Raw genomic sequence first — 20342 nt, 5'->3', positions numbered from 1 at the left:
AAGCTTCATGACCTCTCTGGCACAGCGGATTCACCAACAGCCTCCGCTTCAAGCTACCAGACCGGATCGTAACAGCAAGTGTAACTAAAACAATTAACCTTATGTTAAACCCTGGTTTGCGGCCTTTATACTGCAACCATTAGGCTGTCTGCAAGAGCAAATCTGCACTCTCTCTCTCTTTCTTGCTCTCTCTCTCTCTCTGTATATATATATATATATATATTGTTGCTTTTGTTATGTTCATTTTTCAACAGTTTATTTTGTGTTCGTCGTGTCTGTGTCCGTGTGCTTTAGTTTGTCCTAGGTTTGTGTTAAATAAAATGATAGTATAAAATGTTTTTGCTTATTATGAAGTTAGATGTGTTGATGTTGATTTGTTCGATGTGAAGTTAGATGTGTTGAAAAACCTAAAAATCGATCTCAAAAAGAAATGAAACATTTCCAAAAAATAACATTTTTTAATCAAAAAATTAATTCAGACATAGCTGAGCATGAGCTTCTGAAGCCTTTCCAGCTCAGCAAGATATTCTAATTGCTGCTGGTCTAGCTGCGTATTTTGCTGGACCAGGTAGCGAATTTGTTGATGATTTCCCTTAATCCTCAGATGTGTCTTCTTTAGCAGCGCGTGCTGCTGCATCATCTTTCTTGCTACTGTTAGGATATAATAAAAAAACATTTGGATTTCAAAGAACGTTACCAAATAAATAAAATATTTTTTTTGCTTATTAATCAATCATTATCATGTGTATACACTTGTTATGTGTCTAACACATCCCGGGAGTGCAGAATTATTAGGCAAATGAGTATTTGGACCACATCATCCTCTTTATGCATGTTGTCTTACTCCAAGCTGTATAGGCTCGAAAGCCTACTACCGATTAGGCATATTAGGTAATGTACATCTCTGTAATGAGAAGGTGTGTGGTCTAATGACATCAACACTCTATATCAGGTGTGCATAATTATTAGTCAATTTCCTTTCCTTTGGCAAAATGGGCCAAAAGAAGGACTTGACAGACTCTGAAAAGTCCAAAATAGAGAGATATCTAGCAGAGGGTGTTACGACCCTGATTCTGAGAACACTCTGTCTCAAGTTTAGACTCCAGCTGTAGAGGCCTATCAGAATTAACCACCAGCTCACTCTCACTGAACTATAAGAGTATGGGGTCTATATCATCATATCCTCTGATTGGAGCAAAACATGTAGTAATAGTTTAATACTTGTTAAACTATATAGTAACCTTTGTCTAGAGCAATGACAAGGATAAGTCTTTAGTAAGTGCTTTTTGAATATATAGGTACTGAACTTGAGTCATGTAGGAAATTAGCACTCCTGATATAACATATAGAAGCAAAACCTCAATATATTTAGAGCAAGTATCTCAATAGTTAATATGTATTTCTGAAAGAGAGAGAAGGAGGTAGTCCAGACTATGGGCAACAACACTAACTATATGGCAAAATAGTCTTTAAACACAAGCAGTTAAAGAGGTAGTGTGGACCAGGTCAGTTTGCATAGTAGTAGATGGTAATCCCAATGTGCAATAATATGCTCTATATAATTATGCAGTTTAAGAAGTAGTGTGAACCAGGTCTGTTTGCACAGGAGTAGATGGTAATCCCTTTATGCAGTAATATGCTATATATCCTTATGCAGTTTAAGAAGTAGTGTGAACCAGGTCTGTTTGCACAGGAGTAGATGGTAATCCCTTTATGCAGTAATATGCTATATATCCTTATACAGTTTAAGAAGTAGTGTGAACCAGGTCTGTTTGCACAGGAGTAGATGGTAATCCCTTTATGCAGTAATATGCTATATATCCTTATGCAGTTTAAGAAGTAGTGTGGACCAGGTCTGTTTGCACAGGAGTAGATGGTAATCCCAATATGCAGTAATATACTCTATATACTTGCGGTTAGGAGGTAGTCCAGACTGGGAAAATAAGCACAGGTGTAACGCTGGTGGTCCTTCTATCTAGTATAGCAACTAAGATCTGGGTCCAAGTATCCCAAAAGTGAAGTTCAAGGTTGGTGTGAGTTGGTGGAGGTTCTCCAGGTGGCGACAGGGTCCAACAGGAATATTCCAACAACCTGTCGCCAGTGCTGGAGGTTTAAATAGCCCGGTCTCCCATGCACGCCGAGCGCCGCACACTGGAACGCACTTCCGCGTTCCAGCGTGGAGCGCAGACGTCCGCGTACCGGAAGTGACGCGGATGTCTTTGTGAATGGAGCGCAGCTGTCATATTAGGTAAAGCTGCGCTCCTAGTACATAAATTAACGCTAATAGCGTTACATACTCCCCTCCTCAAGGGGGCCCATCCGGGGCGCCTAATAGGAGATGGTTTATCAGGATATTTGTGATGGAACTGCTTAATAAGTCTAGGGGCATGAATATCTGATGAGCATTCCCAGGAATCATCTGTGGGAGAATAGCCTTTCCAACGAATCAAGTATTGAATGGAAGAACCTCTCCTCCTAGAATCCAAAATTTTCTCTACTTGATATTCAGTCTCACCAAAAACTTGAACTGGTGGAGGAGGTTGTGGATCTCTGTTTGGAAAAGGGTTTGGTTTGAAAGGTTTAATTAATGAAACATGGAAGGATGGATGAATCTTCCAATCGGAGGGTAGAGTTAATCTGACAGCATTATTGTTAATGATGTGGGAAATTGGAAAAGGTCCCGTGTACTGACGGCCAAGTTTCTTAGAAGGAATCTTGAGTCGTAAATTCCTAGTAGATAACCATACCAAATCTCCAATCTTATAAGATGGGGGTTTTGTTCTATGAGAATCGTAGTACTTCTTTTGTCTAATCTGCGCATCTTCAAGATTAGAACGGAGAGTATCTAGAGTATCCTTTATGGTTGATAAAAGATTCTGAACAGCAGGGACATTAGTTGAAGGAAAAGTAGACGGTAAATTATTAGGATGAAAACCATAATTTGCGTAAAAAGGTGAAAACTGGGAGGATGAACTGGAGGCGTTGTTGTAAGCAAATTCTGCATGTGGAAGTAAATGAAACCAGTCGTCTTGGAGGTGGGTGCAGTAACAGCGCAGATATTGTTCCAGTGTTTGATTTACCCGTTCTGTTTGCCCATTAGTTTGGGGGTGATAGGCGGTAGACATGCGATGATCTATTTGTAGCGTTTGACAGAGAGCTTTCCAGAATCTGGAAATGAATTGTGAGCCTCTATCTGAAATGATCTGAGATGGTAAGCCATGAAGTTTAAGAATATTGGATATGAAAGCCTTTGCCGTCTCTTGAGAGGTTGGTAACCTCTTCAAAGGTACAAAATGGGCCATCTTTGTTAAAACATCAACTGTGACCATGATGGTGTTTGTTCCATTTGACCTTGGGAGGTCAACTATGAAATCCATAGAAATAACGTCCCAAGGTCTATTTGGTACTGGGATAGAAGTTAATAGACCATAGGGAGGTTTTCTAGAATGTTTGTTGGTGGCACAGGTCTGACAAGAATTAACATAGTCCTGAACTGTCTTTGTGAGATTTGGCCACCAGTAATTTCTCTTGACTAGATGAAGGGTCTTAGTAATGCCAGGATGTCCTGCAAGTGGAGCATCATGAAGTTGTTTTAGTAACATAAGTTGCAATTTTGGTGGAACATATATCTTGTTGTTAAAAGTTAATAGTCCGTTAGACTCTTGTTGTAAACCCATAGGTAAATGAGATCTCTCTTTAGTGAGGGTTTGAATAAGCAACTTATTGAAGGTCATAGTAGTACCCAGAATCCTATTGGATGGAATAATTGAAAATGGTGGAATCTCCAATGTTTGTTCTTCATGCATACGAGACAAAGAGTCTGCTTTAGTATTTTGAGTGCCAGGAAGGTAGGAAATAACAAAATTGAATCTATCGAAAAATAGACTCCATCTGACTTGACGGGCAGAGAGAGTTTTGCAAGATTTTAAGTGTTGTAAATTTCGATGATCAGTGAGGATGGTGATAGTATGTGTTGAACCCTCCAGCAAATGTCTCCAGTTAGAGAGAGCATCTCTTATTGCTAGTAATTCTTTCTCGCCAATAGGATAATTTTTTTCCGCTGAGGAGAGTGTCCTGGAAAAAAAGGCAACTGGATGTAGTGGTTCCGATAATGTAGGTTGTTGGGAGAGTACAGCGCCAAGAGCAAAATGCGAAGCATCTACTTCTAATGTAAAATGGTATGATGGATTTGGCAATTGAAGAATAGGAGCAGAAGTGTAACTATTCTTGAGTGTGTCAAAAGATTTCTGTGCTTCATCATTCCAAACAAAAGGTATCTTTGAACTGGTTAAGCTGGTTAATGGTCTCACAATAGCTGAAAAGTTCTTTATGAACTTTCTGTAGTAATTTGAAAAACCGAGAAATCTCTGAAGAGCTTTCCTAGTTTGTGGTGAAGGCCAGGACAGAATACAATCTACCTTAGATCGATCCATCTGAACTCCACTAGGAGTAATTTGGTAACCCAAGAAGGAAATAGTAGTTTGATTGAATACACACTTTTCAAGTTTTGCATACAAAGAGTGTGTCCTAAGCCTAGCCAGAACCCAGCGCACATGTTTGTGATGTTCATCCTGATTCTCAGAATAAATTAAGATGTCGTCCAAATAAATTACAACGCAAATATCAAGTAGATCATGAAAAATATCATTAATGAACCACTGAAAAGTTGCTGGAGCGTTACACAAACCAAAAGGCATTACACAATACTCAAAAAGGCCATATCGGGTTTTGAAGGCAGTTTTCCATTCGTCACCCGAACGGATTCTGATCAGATTATATGCACCTCTGAGGTCCAGTTTTGTATAGATCTTGGCGTTCTGTAGACGCTCAATGAGTTCCGGAATGAGTGGTAATGGGTATCTATTTTTTACAGTGATATTATTGAGGGAACGATAATCAATGATTGGTCGGAGTGAACCATCTTTATTTTTTACAAAAAAGAGAGCTGCACTTGCTGAAGAGGTGGAGTTCCTAATAAACCCCTTTTTTAGATTCTCATCGAGGTACTCTTTTAAATGTACAAGCTCTGGTTGAGAGAGGGGGTAGATTCGAGCAGTAGGAATAGGACTGTCGGGAATAAGGTCTATGGGACAGTCGTAAATTCTATGTGGAGGAAGTTTATCTGCATTAGTCTTACTGAATACATCAAGGAAATCATGTAAATATTCAGGTAGGTCATGTGGAATGGCGTCAGAGAAAGAGATGATGCATGGGGAATAACAGAACTGTTTACAATAATCAGACTGTAAAGAAATTGATTTGGTGGACCATAAGAAAATAGGCTGATGAAGAAGTAACCATGGGAGGCCTAGAACAATGGGAAAGACAGGTGAGGAAATAATATCAAATTTGAGGGTCTCAGAATGACCAGTGGCACATGTAACCTTTAGGGGAGATGTCTGAGATATAACAGGACCATGAGTTGAACTGGACCCATCAATAAAAGTGAGTGACACTGGATTTTGCTTAAACACACAGGGAATTTTATTTGATTCTACAATACTTGAATCTATAAAGTTGCCGCAGGCTCCGCTGTCGACCATTGCTTCAATGGAAATCTCTTCTTGATCCCACTGTAGAGTAAGAAGGATAAAGATATATCGATTAGACGTGGAAAGGGATGAGTCTAATTTATTAATGTGGGAAAATTTACCTTCAGAGTTTTTCTTAAGTAGAGGACAGGTAGACACAATGTGGTCTGGAGCTGAACAATAAAGACATAGATTATTGGCTCTACGGCGTTGCTTTTCTGCTGGAGTCAAAGGTCCTCTTATAGTTCCAAGTTCCATTGGAGACTCTTTTGAAGGCGATCTGAATCTCCTGAAGGAAGTGACTGGGTATGTATTTGCACGTTCTGCCTTTCTCTCACGCAGACGGCGATCGATAGTCACTGATAGGTGCATGAGGTCTTCTAGAGTATCAGGGAGCACGACGCGAGCAAGCTCATCCTTCATAGCCTCTGATAAACCCAAACGAAATTGATTTCTAAGAGCAATCTCTGACCATTGGGTCTCCCTGCTCCAGCATTTAAATTCTGAAATAAAGTCCTCCACAGGCCTCTTACCCTGTTTGAGGGTTCTGATTGAATTTTCAGCTGTTAGCTGTTTGTTAGGATCTTCATATAAGAGAGACATCTCATTAATGAAAGTATCAAAAGCTCCCAAAAGATCTCCATGTTCTTCTATGTATGTATCAGCCCACACTCTGGGTTCACCTCTGAGATAGGTAACTAAAGTGAGGATCTTTATTCTATCAGAGTAATAAGTGCGCGGACGTAATTCGTACATCAAACGACATGAACTAATAAATTGTTTATAATTCTTCCTTTCACCAGAAAAAAGTTCTGGTGGGCAGACCTTAGCTTCAGGTCTGTCTCTAGCTTGTGCATGATTGAGATTGCGTAAGGTATCATTCTGAACACGCAATTCATTCATGTTAGCAGTCAGGTTATCCACTCTTTGGGAGAGTGTAACTAAATGATTTGCAAGTTCAGCTGGATCCATCTTGAATGTTTCCCTTTTTTTTTTTTTTTTTTTTTTTTTTTTTTTTTTTAAAGGGGTTGGAATATTATGTTACGACCCTGATTCTGAGAACACTCTGTCTCAAGTTTAGACTCCAGCTGTAGAGGCCTATCAGAATTAACCACCAGCTCACTCTCACTGAACTATAAGAGTATGGGGTCTATATCATCATATCCTCTGATTGGAGCAAAACATGTAGTAATAGTTTAATACTTGTTAAACTATATAGTAACCTTTGTCTAGAGCAATGACAAGGATAAGTCTTTAGTAAGTGCTTTTTGAATATATAGGTACTGAACTTGAGTCATGTAGGAAATTAGCACTCCTGATATAACATATAGAAGCAAAACCTCAATATATTTAGAGCAAGTATCTCAATAGTTAATATGTATTTCTGAAAGAGAGAGAAGGAGGTAGTCCAGACTATGGGCAACAACACTAACTATATGGCAAAATAGTCTTTAAACACAAGCAGTTAAAGAGGTAGTGTGGACCAGGTCAGTTTGCATAGTAGTAGATGGTAATCCCAATGTGCAATAATATGCTCTATATAATTATGCAGTTTAAGAAGTAGTGTGAACCAGGTCTGTTTGCACAGGAGTAGATGGTAATCCCTTTATGCAGTAATATGCTATATATCCTTATGCAGTTTAAGAAGTAGTGTGAACCAGGTCTGTTTGCACAGGAGTAGATGGTAATCCCTTTATGCAGTAATATGCTATATATCCTTATACAGTTTAAGAAGTAGTGTGAACCAGGTCTGTTTGCACAGGAGTAGATGGTAATCCCTTTATGCAGTAATATGCTATATATCCTTATGCAGTTTAAGAAGTAGTGTGGACCAGGTCTGTTTGCACAGGAGTAGATGGTAATCCCAATATGCAGTAATATACTCTATATACTTGCGGTTAGGAGGTAGTCCAGACTGGGAAAATAAGCACAGGTGTAACGCTGGTGGTCCTTCTATCTAGTATAGCAACTAAGATCTGGGTCCAAGTATCCCAAAAGTGAAGTTCAAGGTTGGTGTGAGTTGGTGGAGGTTCTCCAGGTGGCGACAGGGTCCAACAGGAATATTCCAACAACCTGTCGCCAGTGCTGGAGGTTTAAATAGCCCGGTCTCCCATGCACGCCGAGCGCCGCACACTGGAACGCACTTCCGCGTTCCAGCGTGGAGCGCAGACGTCCGCGTACCGGAAGTGACGCGGATGTCTTTGTGAATGGAGCGCAGCTGTCATATTAGGTAAAGCTGCGCTCCTAGTACATAAATTAACGCTAATAGCGTTACAGAGGGATGCAGCACTCTTAAAATTGCAAAGCTTCTGAAGCGTGATCATCAAACAAAAGAAACGTGTGGAAAAACAAAGGCGCAAAATAACTGCCCATGAACTGAGAAAGGTTAAGCGTGCAGCTGCCAAGATGCCACTTGCCACCAGATTGGCCATATTTCAGAGCTGCAACATCACTGGGGTGCCCAAAAGCACAAGGTGTGCAATACCCAGAGACATGGCCAAGGTAAGAAAGGCTGAAAGACGACGACCACTGAACAAGACACACAAGCTGCAACGTCAAGACTGTGCCAATAAATATCTCAAGAAAGATTTTTCTAAGGTTTTATGGACTACTGAAATGAGAGTGAGTCTTGATGGGCCAGATGGAAGAGCCCGTGGCTGGATTGGTAAAGGGCAGGGAGCTCCAGTCCGACTCAGACGCCAGCAAGGTGGTGGTGGAGTACTGGTTTGGGCTGGTATCATCAAAGATGAGCTTGTGGGGCCTTTTCGGATTGAGGATGGAGTCAAGCACAACTCCCAGTCCTACTGCCAGATTATGGAAGAGACCTTCTTTAAGCAGTGGTACAGGAAGAAGTCACCATCCTTCAAGAAAAACATGATTTTCATGCAGGACAATGCTCCATCACACGTGTCAAAGTACTCCACAGCGTGGCTGGCAAGAAAGGGTATTCAATAAAAAAAAGTAATGACATGGCCTCCTTGTTCACCTGATCTGAACCCCATTGAGAACCTGTGGTCCATCATCAAATGTGGGATTTACAAGGAGGGAAAACAGTACACCTCTCTGAACAGTGTCTGGGAGGCTGTGGTTGCTGCTGCACGCAATGTTGATGGTGAACAGATCAAAACACTGACAGAATCCATGGATGTCAGGCTTTTGAGTGTCCTTGCAAAGAAAGGTGGCTATATTGGTCACTGATTTGTTTTTGTTTTGTTTTTAAATGTCAGAAATGTGTATTTGTGAATGTTGAGATGTTATATTGGTTTCACTGTTAAAAATAAATCATTGAAATGGGTATCTATTTATTTTTTGGTTAAGTTGCCTAATAATTCTGCACAGTAATAGTAGTCACCTGCACACACAGATATCCCCCGAAAATAACTAACACTAAAAACAAACTAAAAACTACTTCCAAAAAAATTCAGCTTTGATATTAATGAGTTTTTGGGGTTCATTGAGAACATGGTTGTTGTTCAATAATAAAATGAATCCTCAAAAAATACAACTTGCCTAATAATTATGCACTACCTGTATACTTCTAGCATCAATACCATATTATGGTTCTACAATCTGACAGGTGCGCTTTATATGTTGTCCATTTTTATATCTACATTTTGTTGTTGAAATGTTATTAATCATTGTGCACATATTTACCTTCCTGAGCGAGGCTCACAGGACCGCTCTCTTCCTCCTGCTCTTCTGCTTGAGAAGTTGGGGTGGTGGGGGGGGGAATCTCCTCAGCTTGCTCCTCAGCAGGAGCTGGGGTTGGGGAGTGGGAGGGCCCTGGCTGCTCCTCTTCATCCATCTCCTCCTCTGCCGCATCCTCCTCTGCCGCATCCTCCTCCTCCTCCTCATCGGCCTGGCGCCTTCTGCGCTTGGCGCGGATAACTGGCATTGGAGCTCCTATAATAACACAATGTTCATATATTATAAAAATGTTTTCTAATGACGTATGCAAATTCTGTGTACTCTGCTGTATTGTATATGAATACAAATTGATTTATATAGACAGTTAACCAATGGGACAATGTTATATTAAAGGGTCTTGTGGGCACTACAGGGGACTGAGCGTGAGCTGGGATGCAACCATGTTAAAATGAGCTGTTTTTGTCTCCTTTGTTTTGTTCAGACCATCTCATGTTAAAAAAAGGGCCTGATGGAGCACACGGGATTACTATAACAACCCCACTCCTAACACAGGAATTTAGTGGTAATCTATATATATAAAACTCAACGTGTGTGTGTGCATAAATGTATGTATGTATGTATGTATGTATGTATGTATGTTCCAGCATCACGTACAAACGGCTAAAGATATTTATATGAAACTTGGCACACAGGTTACTTATATGTCAGCCACAAACATAGGATAGGTGGTTTAAACCTTACCCACCCCCACTTGCCATGGTCGGGGTTTTTCTTTAAAGTCCCATGCAAAGCAATGGGAAAATTATGTTCCCACATAACTTCTGTGTTCCTGTCTGCTGCCCCATGTCTTTTTTCAACAGTACTATGAATACCTTGGCCGGTGGTGATATATGTTAGCACAACATGGCATCTTGGTTAACAACATCTGACCTTACATGAATTACATATGACCTTACATAACTGTCACCAAAGGAGCTGCGGTGGCTCCACGCGATTGCCACTGCACTGACAACTGATTCACCTCTGCAGCTAGGGGTTCGGATCCCGCTCTCGGCTACCTGTGAATTGAGTTTGGTGGTCTCAGCCCCGCCCCTGGTGGGTGTGCTATGCGAGGTTGGGTTGGGAGGACCCCCTCACACCCGCCATTGCCAACCGGGGCATGGAGAAAGGTGGCAGATTGCCTCTGGGGGAGGCCTCCCAACTCCTGCAGGCCGGCTCCTCTCTCTTTCGAGTTCACGCACAAAATACACTTTTTTAAAAAAAAACATAACTGTCAACAATAACTTACCTGGATGATATTTAGCCCGAAGACGTCTGACATGAACCATTTGGCGCCTCTTCAGGTCAGACCACTTCTTAACAATGGCCTTGTGGTCATGTTGGCCGCCAAAGTCAGCGATTAGGGCGCTGACCACAGCCCTTTTCTCTGGCTGCCTCCGCAGCTCATCGTATCCTGTTTCCAGGAACTTCTGCAAGATGAAGAACAAAGTATATTGTAATACTTCTGTTGACAGCCTTATGGATATATGACGTAAATGTATGCTATTCAACAATTGGAAGCATTCTCGCCTTATTAATCAATGACAGGGGTAACATGAAAGATTTTATATCCTGCCATTTCGGTCGCCACCTTTTTTGCATAAATATAGCAGCCATTATCATTTGCATAATTATGAATATATTATTAACAACACAGGATACACGTATAGGGGAGATATGCGTTGCTAACTCTTTTCCCTGTCAGGAGCCTAACGCCCCGGGGGGTCAGAGACGGGACCTTTTTCGGAGGACCACTGACGTATGTACCCGTCGCAGTTTTTTGTGATGTCACTCTTTAGGTGTGTGCACATTTTTCACTGCATCCGGGTGGAGTTTTTGGGTTGTGTTTTGCACGCCACAGGCTTTTCAACAGGAAAAAAACAGCTGGAGGCAGAATGGTTGCAAAACACTACGTGTTTGTTACTTAACTCTGGGTTTCAAGACCAGTCCACCTCCAGCTGTTGCAAAACTACTACTCCCATCAGCCACGGTCTGTCAGTGCATGCTAAGAATTTTACTTTTGCTGCATCTAGGGTGCCACAGTTTAGAGACCCGTGCATAAAGGCCTGAAAAATGTGGGCCTGCAGAACTTACAATACTAGAAGTGCCAGCATTCCCAGGCATGCTGGAAGTTGTAGTTCTGCAACATCTAAAGGGCAATATGTATTCGAACGTCCTTGGGCCTTGAGGACACTGAAGTCAGGACGTTCGCATACGTCCTATGTCCAATAAAATGTTAAATTCATTATGCTAAATAACAAGGAAAAGTGCCTAAATACACATTTGCCAACCAGGGTGTCTGCAGCTGTCCAGGCATGCTGGGACTTGTAGTTTTGTAAAAGCAGGAGACACATTTTTGGTTAAATACTAATATCTGATCATATATACTAACTTTTAAACTAGACTTAAATGCAGTTGAAGATGATGAAATAACAGTGGTCAAAATACTTACACAAATCAGCAACTTTTCCTCAGACTTAGTGAAATTGCTTCCAACCATGTTGCTGTGTGATTGCGCTGCGATCATAAGTTGGAAACTGGCAAGGCTCCAGGAAATGGTCGCGTGTTGTTCGCGTGTTGATTGCGCTGCTTGGACCGAGATGGGTCCATATGGCTTCGGCTGTATGGACCACAGTAACTCTTTTCCCTGTCAGGAGCCTAGGAGCCTAACGCCCCGGGGGGTCAGAGACGGGACCTTTTCGGAGGACCACTGACGTATGCAACCGTCACAGTTTTTTGTGATGTCACTCTTTAGGTGTGTGCAAATTTTTCCTTGCACCGGGTGGAGTTTTTGGGTTGTGTTTTGCACGCCACAGGCTTTTCAACAGAAAATAACCAGCTGGAGGCAGAATGGTTGCAAAACACTACGGGTTTGTTACCTAACTCTGGGTTTCAAGACCAGTCCACCTCCAGCTGTTGCAAAACTACTACTCCCATCAGCCACGGTCTGTCAGTGCATGCTAAGAATTTTACTTTTGCTGCATCTAGGGTGCCACAGTTTAGAGACCCGTGCATAAAGGCCTGAAAAATGTGGGCCTGCAGAACTTACAATACTAGAAGTGCCAGCATTCCCAGGCATGCTGGAAGTTGTAGTTCTGCAACATCTAAAGGGCAATATGTATTCGAACGTCCTTGGGCCTTGAGGACACTGAAGTCAGGACGTTCGCATACGTCCTATGTCCAATAAAATGTTAAATTCATTATGCTAAATAACAAGGAAAAGTGCCTAAATACACATTTGCCAACCAGGGTGTCTGCAGCTGTCCAGGCATGCTGGGACTTGTAGTTTTGTAAAAGCAGGAGACACATTTTTTGTGAAATACTAATATCTGATCATATATACTAACTTTTAAACTAGACTAAAATGCAGTTGAAGATGATGAAATAACAGTGGTCAAAATACTTACACAAATCAGCAACTTTTCCTCAGACTTAGTGAAATTGCTTCCAACCATGTTGCTGTGTGATTGCGCTGCGATCATAAGTTGGAAACTGGCAAGGCTCCAGGAAATGGTCGCGTGTTGTTCGCGCAATTGCGCATGCGCGATCGAAAAATCGCAATCGCAATATGTATTTTGGTTAAAATATCATACATATTCGATTTCAGAGTGCTGCTACAGCAGTTTTCGAAATATCTGCAATAAATTTCGCATTCGCATGTTGCGATATTTCGATAAAATATCAGGAATATTCTGAGCCAATCAGAGCGCTCCTCCAGCATATCTCGAAATTGCGCAATAAATATCGCATTCGCATGTTGCTATATTTCGATAAAATATCACGAATATTCTGAGCCAATCAGAGCGCTCCTCCAGCATATCTCGAAATTGCGCAATAAATATCGCATTCGCATGTTGCGATATTTCGATAAAATATCACGAATATTCTGAGCCAATCAGAGCGCTCCTCCAGCATATCTCGAAATTGCGCAATAAATATCGCATTCGCATGTTGCGATATTTCGATAAAATATCACGAATATTCTGAGCCAATCAGAGCGCTCCTCCAGCATATCTCGAAATTGCGCAATAAATATCGCATTCGCATGTTGCGATATTTCGATAAAATATCACGAATATTCTGAGCCAATCAGAGCGCTCCTACCGCAGTTATTAAAAAAATCGCAATTATTTTCGCATTCGCAATAGCGAAAAATCGCATTCAATTAATTTCGATAAAATATCACGAATATTCGAATTTAGCGAATATATCTCGAATATTCGAATATATATTCGAGATATATCGCGAAATCGAATATGGCATATTCTGCTCAACACTAGTCCTGAGGTTGGTGCTGATATTAATAGGATCCTCCCAATAGGTTTCATATAATATAAAATCATTTTTTTGTATAATTGTATAGGAAAACTATAGAGTATTTTCAGGGAGCGTGTGTATTGAATTATTATTATAACATTTTAACATGCTCACTATTTCATATTCTCATTATTGTGTTGACTTGGAGATTCTCCTTATAGTAGCAAAGCCTAACTATAGCTGACCTTGAATAGCTGACCATTATAGTAACAAAAATGGCTGCCCCAAGGAACAGAGAAATTGTGGAGAAAAGAACACCTAATTAATGTATAGGATACAAATAGAAAAGTCTCTTTTTATCAGCAACATAGAGTCAATGGAGTAAAATTCCCTAATGTTTAGAGTATGCGATAGCACAGTCATGTGACTCATTTGCATAAATTACTGCATGTAGTAAAGTCCAAAGCACAACAAATAAATAACGATTAAGCGAGATTTACTGCAATATAAAAAATGTAGTCCAAAAACCATGCATTAAAGAGGTTGTAAAGGTAAAAAAAAAAAATCCCTAAATAGCTTCCTTTACTTTAGTGCAGTCCTCCTTCACTTACCTCACCCTTCGATTTTGCTTTTAAATGTCCTTATTTCTTCAGAGAAATCCTCACTTCCTGTTCTTCTGTCTGTAACTACACACCGTAATGCGAGGCTTTCTCCCTGGTGTGGAAAAAGCCTCTTAAGGGGGAGGGGGGGAGCAGGAGTGTCAGGACGCCCACTAACACACAGCTCCTTTCTCTATCTGCAAAGTAGAGAGCGTCATGACCCTCCTGCTCGCCCCCTCTCCCCTCAAGAGGCTTTCTCCACACCAGGGAGAAAGCCTCGTATTACTGTGTGTAGTTACAGACAGAAGAACAGGAAGTGAGGATTTCTCAGAAGAAATAAGGACATTTAAAAGCAAAATCGAAGGATGAGGTAAGTGAAGGAAGCTATTTAGGGAATTATTTTTTACCTTTACAACCCCTTTAATCTCCTAAGTCCAATTCACAAACAGAACAGAGAGTAAAAAAAAAAAAACATGTTTATCACCAGGGTTTTGCTGCCGATATCACATGCAGTATTTTTCAGAAATAGTGTGGGGGTCCCCACCCCCAATAGCTGGTTGCTAAGCGGGTCGGAAAGCTGCCACATCCTTAACAATGGATGACTCATCAGCTGTCAGCGGGTTCCCCACTGACAGCCGAATGTAAAAAAAAAAAACATGGCGGCAATTAAAAATAATAAAAAAAACACAAAAACTCCCAAATAAAAATAAAAAAACTGCATGGGGTCCCCCCAAAATCTATATCAGACCCTTAATCAAGTATGCAGTCTGGCAGGTCAGGAAACGAGGGAGGGAGAAAAAGGCCCCCCTCTCCTGAAGCATACAAGGCCACATGCTTTCAACATGGGTGGGGGTGCTTGTTGATGGGCACAAGAGTCTCTTCCCCACAACCCTGGGTTGTGGGGGAGTGCGGGTGGGGGGCTTGTTGGTATCTAGAATCAGCCTTTAACAAAGGGGCCCCCATATCCCGCCCCCTCCATGTGAATGAGTATGGGGTAATGTACCCCTTGCTCATTCACCAAAAAAGTGTAAAAGTGAATAAAGACAAAAAGTTTTTGACAATTATTTTATTAAAAGATAAAAAAAACTGTCCCCAGATCCCAGTTCTGCCATTCTGAGGAGTGATTGCTGGTGGTCAGCGGACATCGTGGCCACTGGACCCACGCATCGGCTCCCCCGCCGTGCTGCAGTATATATATGCAGTGGGAGGTCCTTAAGTGGTAAAGGAGACTTCTATGTATCACAGGAGTGCAGTTCATTTTGCACACCTGTGACACGTTTTCAGCCGACAACGGGCTAAAGTCTACTGCCAGCGGACATCACTCAGCTGGTCAAGGCGTTTGATTGATTCTGACTTTACAGTTGGGATTCACCCAGGTGCCTGGTCCAGCAGCTGGCTCAGCCTCTTTCAGCTTGACTTCCGTGAGCACTGTAGAAGTAGAGCAGAGATCTCTGCTCAGAGCGAAAGGGAGAACTAAAGGATCAGCTTTGATCACTCAGTTCTCAGTGCAGAGGCGGTGGGGGGCAGATGCAGTATCATATTGATACTAAATCTACCTAGATGAGTATGTCATTTATTTTTATTTTTTTAAACCCCATACTTCTCTTTTACAATGATTGTAAACCCTTACATATTCCCAGTGACTAACCTCAGGTGATGTACAGAACTATAACAAATCCTCCTACATACACATTGCACGCTGTACCTGTTTAGCCCTCTCTCCTCTACAACCTACCTATTTACACAGCATTTCTGAACTCCAGAAAGCAGGGGGCGGGGATTTGATGTAGAACCATAGACCAGGTAGAAACCTATTGGTCCAGCGCCCGACACAGAGATAGGGCAAGCTGGGGGTGCTGTGGGCTGGGGGCGGCGCCCCTGCACTACTTGTGGACCAGCCGCCATTCATCCATGTACTGTTGATCGACTCACTACCTCTGCCGTCACACACTGCATAGCATAGAACATAAAGCTGAGTGTAATCTGAGACCTGAGCAGAGGGAATGGACACACCCGCCTTTACACAATCTCATAGGCAAACATGCACAGCTGAGGCTGTCAATCACCTTCAGAATTGGGGAAGAGAAAGCAGTCATAAATAACAGTAGGTGCTTTGGGTCAGGCTGCTTTTGCCATCTGATCACCAATAGGAAGAATTTCTCTCACTCCGTATTACAGGTATGCAAAAGGAAGTTAAAAGTGAGATAATTCTCCCTTCAGACCGTTTTTACTGGAAGAGGTATCTTCATGTAGGTTTATACCCTCACCTCTTGTTCTGGCGACAGCTGTAAAATATTGCATTTCCCTGTGTCTGAGAGAGGGTGAATATACCCAAAATAGATCCAGGCAGCAATAAAAACTTGACTGAGGGTACAACCCTTCTTCATTCTCTCTAAAACCCAAAAAAAAGGTCCCTCGTCTTACAAAGTTTACCATGTGATATAGACATGCGCAGAACGAAAAAAGGTTGTTTTGTTTAGTTTTGATTCGTTGTTTACATAAATTTGTTTAGTTAAATTCCTTTATTTCATTTTTGAAATGAATTTTGTTTATTCGAATTTGAATAAATTCTAATTTTTCGAATTCCATTCCAATTTGAATAAAATTCGATTAGAATTCCATTCAAATCAAATTCCATTCAAAATCAAATTTATTCTATGTGAAACTGGAATTTTGGAAGATGGTTAGATTCTTTCTATTCCATTCTATTCTATTGTTGTCTTCTATTCTACTCTATTTTTATTTTCTATTCTGTTCTTTTCTATTATATCCATTTTTTTCTATTTTCTATTCTATTCAAATTCAAATTGATTCTATTCCAAATAAATTTGAATTTTGGAAAACAGTTATGTTGTTATATTCAATTTTTTTTTTTATTCTTTTCCATTGTTTATTATATTCTATTATTTTCTGCTCTATTGTTTTATTTTCTATTCTTTTCTTTTCTATTCTATTCAAATTCAAATTTATACAATTCAAAATTCAAATTTCAGAAGATGGTTATAGTCTTTTTATTTTGTATTCTGTCCCTTTTTTCTATTCTCTTATTTTGTATTCTGTTCTGTTTTACTCTATTATATTCTATTATTTAAATTTCTATAATATTCTATTCTATTCTTTTCTATTCCTTCTTTTTATATTCTATTTTATTCTCTTCAGAAATTAGAATTTGATTAAAAAACGATTTGAATTAGATCAGAAAACAATTCAAATTCAAATCTAAAACTATTCAAATTTGATTTAAAAACGATTCAAATTAGAATTTCATCCGAAATTTTGATTCAATATTTTGGATTAGTTTTTGGATTAGTTTTTGGATTAGTTTGAATTTGTTACATCTGAATTTCTAAATAACAAAAAATTTGACCAAATTTCAATTTGGAACTAAATGAACCGCACGTGTCTAATGTGATACAGAAGCCTAAAAAAGTAAATAAAACACTTCCTTCACTTTCCCTAACTAATCCAAATCATCCTTCATTTCTGTCTCACGCCCCCCCCCCCCAAACACTGCAGCTCACAGTGGGAGGGTTTCAGCAGCAGTGGGCCGGACTAGGTGAGGCCAGGCGCTGACTGACAAAGCTTGTGAATCAGCAGTGACAATGCCGGTACCAATGACCCTGTAATATTTTTTCATACCACTGTAGTGCAAGCAACTGTAGCCTACATGAGAGTGGGAACACTGCTCTGAATTCAGGAGCAGTGCAGCATTGTTGTCACCCTATCAGAGGAAGATGTATTAGGTGGATTTTACTGGCAGGCTCAACAGGTAGTTGTGGGGCTTTGCAGGGGGCAAAACTCAAAAAAACATAAAAAAACCCTGCAAGACAAATGCATAATGAACTAGTATGATTAGCATACTTGCTCATTATGAATGACTTACCTTAGATCAAAGCCTAAGATATGAAGAAAGAGGATGGATAGCCGCACTCCAATGACCAAACGGTTGTCTTTTATTAAAAAAAACACAGCAAGTACATCACTTCACAAGGTGCAACAAAGGAACAGGTAGATAGCCGACGCATGGCTAGCCATGATTAAGCACTAGCTCAGTGCGAAACGCGTCGGATATCTACCTGTTCCTTTGTTGCACCTTGTGAAGTGATGTACTTGCTGTGTTTTTTTTAATAAAAGACAACCGTTTGGTCATTGGAGTGCGGCTATCCATCCTCTTTCTTCGTATCTTATGCATGGTCAGTGCATTGCCAGCACCCACGGTATCCTGAGTCAGTCCATCTCTACATAGTGACCCACCTGGAGCGGTGATCCCTTTTCTTCTCTCTTAGATCAAAGCCTCCGCCGTCGCCATGATACCCAGAGTGATTTCCGGGTATCGCCGCTCCGGCGCGGTGACTGGCTGGAGCGGCGACGACGTCACTCCCGTGCACGCATGCGGAAACGGCACGATCCCCGCGCATGCGCACGTTTCCGGCACTTTCCCATTCAAGACCCGGCGCGCTCAGTGCGCCTGCGCCGTTGTCCATGTAGGTTATTGCAAGAACCTACAGGTAAGCCTTAATGTAGGCTTACCTGTAGGTGCAAGTAGTATCAGAGGGTATACAACCACTTTAACTGCAGATGCCATTTGTGTTCACATTAGAGGCCTTAGTTCTAAATTAAGCTCTACATGTGTTTTTCTACTCCGTATTTCAGTACTTGTGTGATAACACAAATGAGTGATTTTAATTTATTACAACCTTAGAGCATGGCAAACTTAATTTTTTAGTTATTTGCTTCATAGAGCTTTGTGGAAGAAACACAAAATTCAATAGAAAAGGGAATATTCCCCTTGGGCTCTCAATATCAACAAGATCAACAACAACAAAAAAGACATTATGGGTATGAAAAACATTCTGAAAAGCGTGCTATAGAGCAATTACTTATTTATGTGGCAGTAATGCACTTTTACAATACTGGGAGTCCTGCCATCTTAGCCATATCTTACTATTCCTGAGACTGTCTGTGGCTCTAATGTTTCCCTAATGGAGTTATTGTAATGGGCATTACTGTATTTCTTCCTTTTTTTTATGAAATGTACAGGATGTCCAATTAGTTTTTAACTCCTGTAACTGCTCATCATGCAATTGTAGAGAAATGTCCAAATTACAACCACATTACAAGAACATTTTTCTAACAACTGTCCACATCCTTTTATTTCATAGTCAACACCTGTCATTAGAGGGCGGCTCCAGCTGTCAGGAGTCGGAAGGTTTACTGTGTTGGAATCACCTGTAGCGAAGAGGCGTGGAAAGCAGGTAGCTCATTACCAGTTCTGCTAGCAGTAGTGATTATAATAGTTGATCTCCATTAGACTCAGCAGTGCAGTGACCATCCAGATCATTAGCTGTGCGTGTAGTTTGCTTGATTGTGGCATTAATTATAATTTAAAGTCTATGTAAAGTAAAAAAATAGGCTTCTAATTTACTGTAAAATGCTTTTCTTGGAGTATATTAAAGTGGTTGTAAAAGCAAAACGTTTTTTACCCCTCCGCTTTCTACAGTGAGGGAAAAAAATATTTGATCTCCTTCTGATTTTGTACATTTGCCCACTGACAAAGAAATGATGGCCCGGATTCACAAAGCACTTGCGCCGACGTATCTCGAGATACGCCGCGTAAGTGCAAATATGCTCCGTCGTATCTATGCGCCGGATTTAGAAACTAATAGCTAGATTCAGAAAGAGTTAAGCCGGCGTATCAGTAGATACGCCGTCGTAACTCTGATTCTAAGCCGTCGTACATTTAAGTGTATTCTCAAATTGAGATGCACTTAAATGTAGCTAAGATACGACTGCCTGCGCCGTCGTATCTTAGCTGTCTAGTTCCACCGGCCGCTAGGGACGTGAACGCTGATTTACGCCTAGAATGCGTAAATCAGCAAGATACGCCTATTCATAAACGTACGCTTGCCCGTCGCAGTAAAGATACAGCGTTTACGTAAGGCGTTTTCAGGCGTAAAGTTAGTCCAACAAAAAGCTGGCCTAGCCAATGTTAAAGCGGAGTTCCGGCCACAATTTCACTTTTTAAATATAAATACCCCTGTAATACACAAGCTTAATGTATTCTAGTAAAGTTAGTCTGTAAACTAAGGTCCGTTTTGTTAGGTTGTTACAGCATTTAGACACTTTATAAAATAGAAATTGACTGGGGCCATCTTAAGTGTGTGCATCATGAAGCCAGACTGTATGACTTCCTGGATTTCAGCCTTGCAAATCTCGCACATGCTCTGTGCTGCACAAGCAGTGTCAGATCAGGTTTCAGCTCCTGTAC

The 20342-nt window shown here is 40.8% G+C and overlaps 1 long non-coding RNA gene across 1 annotated transcript; it reads right to left on the bottom strand.

The window, feature by feature from the left end:
* Nucleotides 1-438: 438 nt before the first annotated feature.
* Nucleotides 439-9228, bottom strand: LOC120942694. The gene is made up of 2 exons (XR_005750248.1): nucleotides 9186-9228; nucleotides 439-651 (listed from the first exon to the last, which is right to left on the bottom strand). It is a non-coding gene; the product is annotated as an uncharacterized LOC120942694 (long non-coding RNA).
* Nucleotides 9229-20342: the final 11114 nt, after the last annotated feature.

This window comes from Rana temporaria, chromosome 6 (assembly GCF_905171775.1).
Source record: "Rana temporaria chromosome 6, aRanTem1.1, whole genome shotgun sequence".
Lineage (NCBI taxonomy): Eukaryota > Metazoa > Chordata > Amphibia > Anura > Ranidae > Rana > Rana temporaria.
The sequence above is the reverse complement of the archived record's forward strand: the minus strand, read 5'-3'. Positions and strand labels throughout refer to the sequence as shown.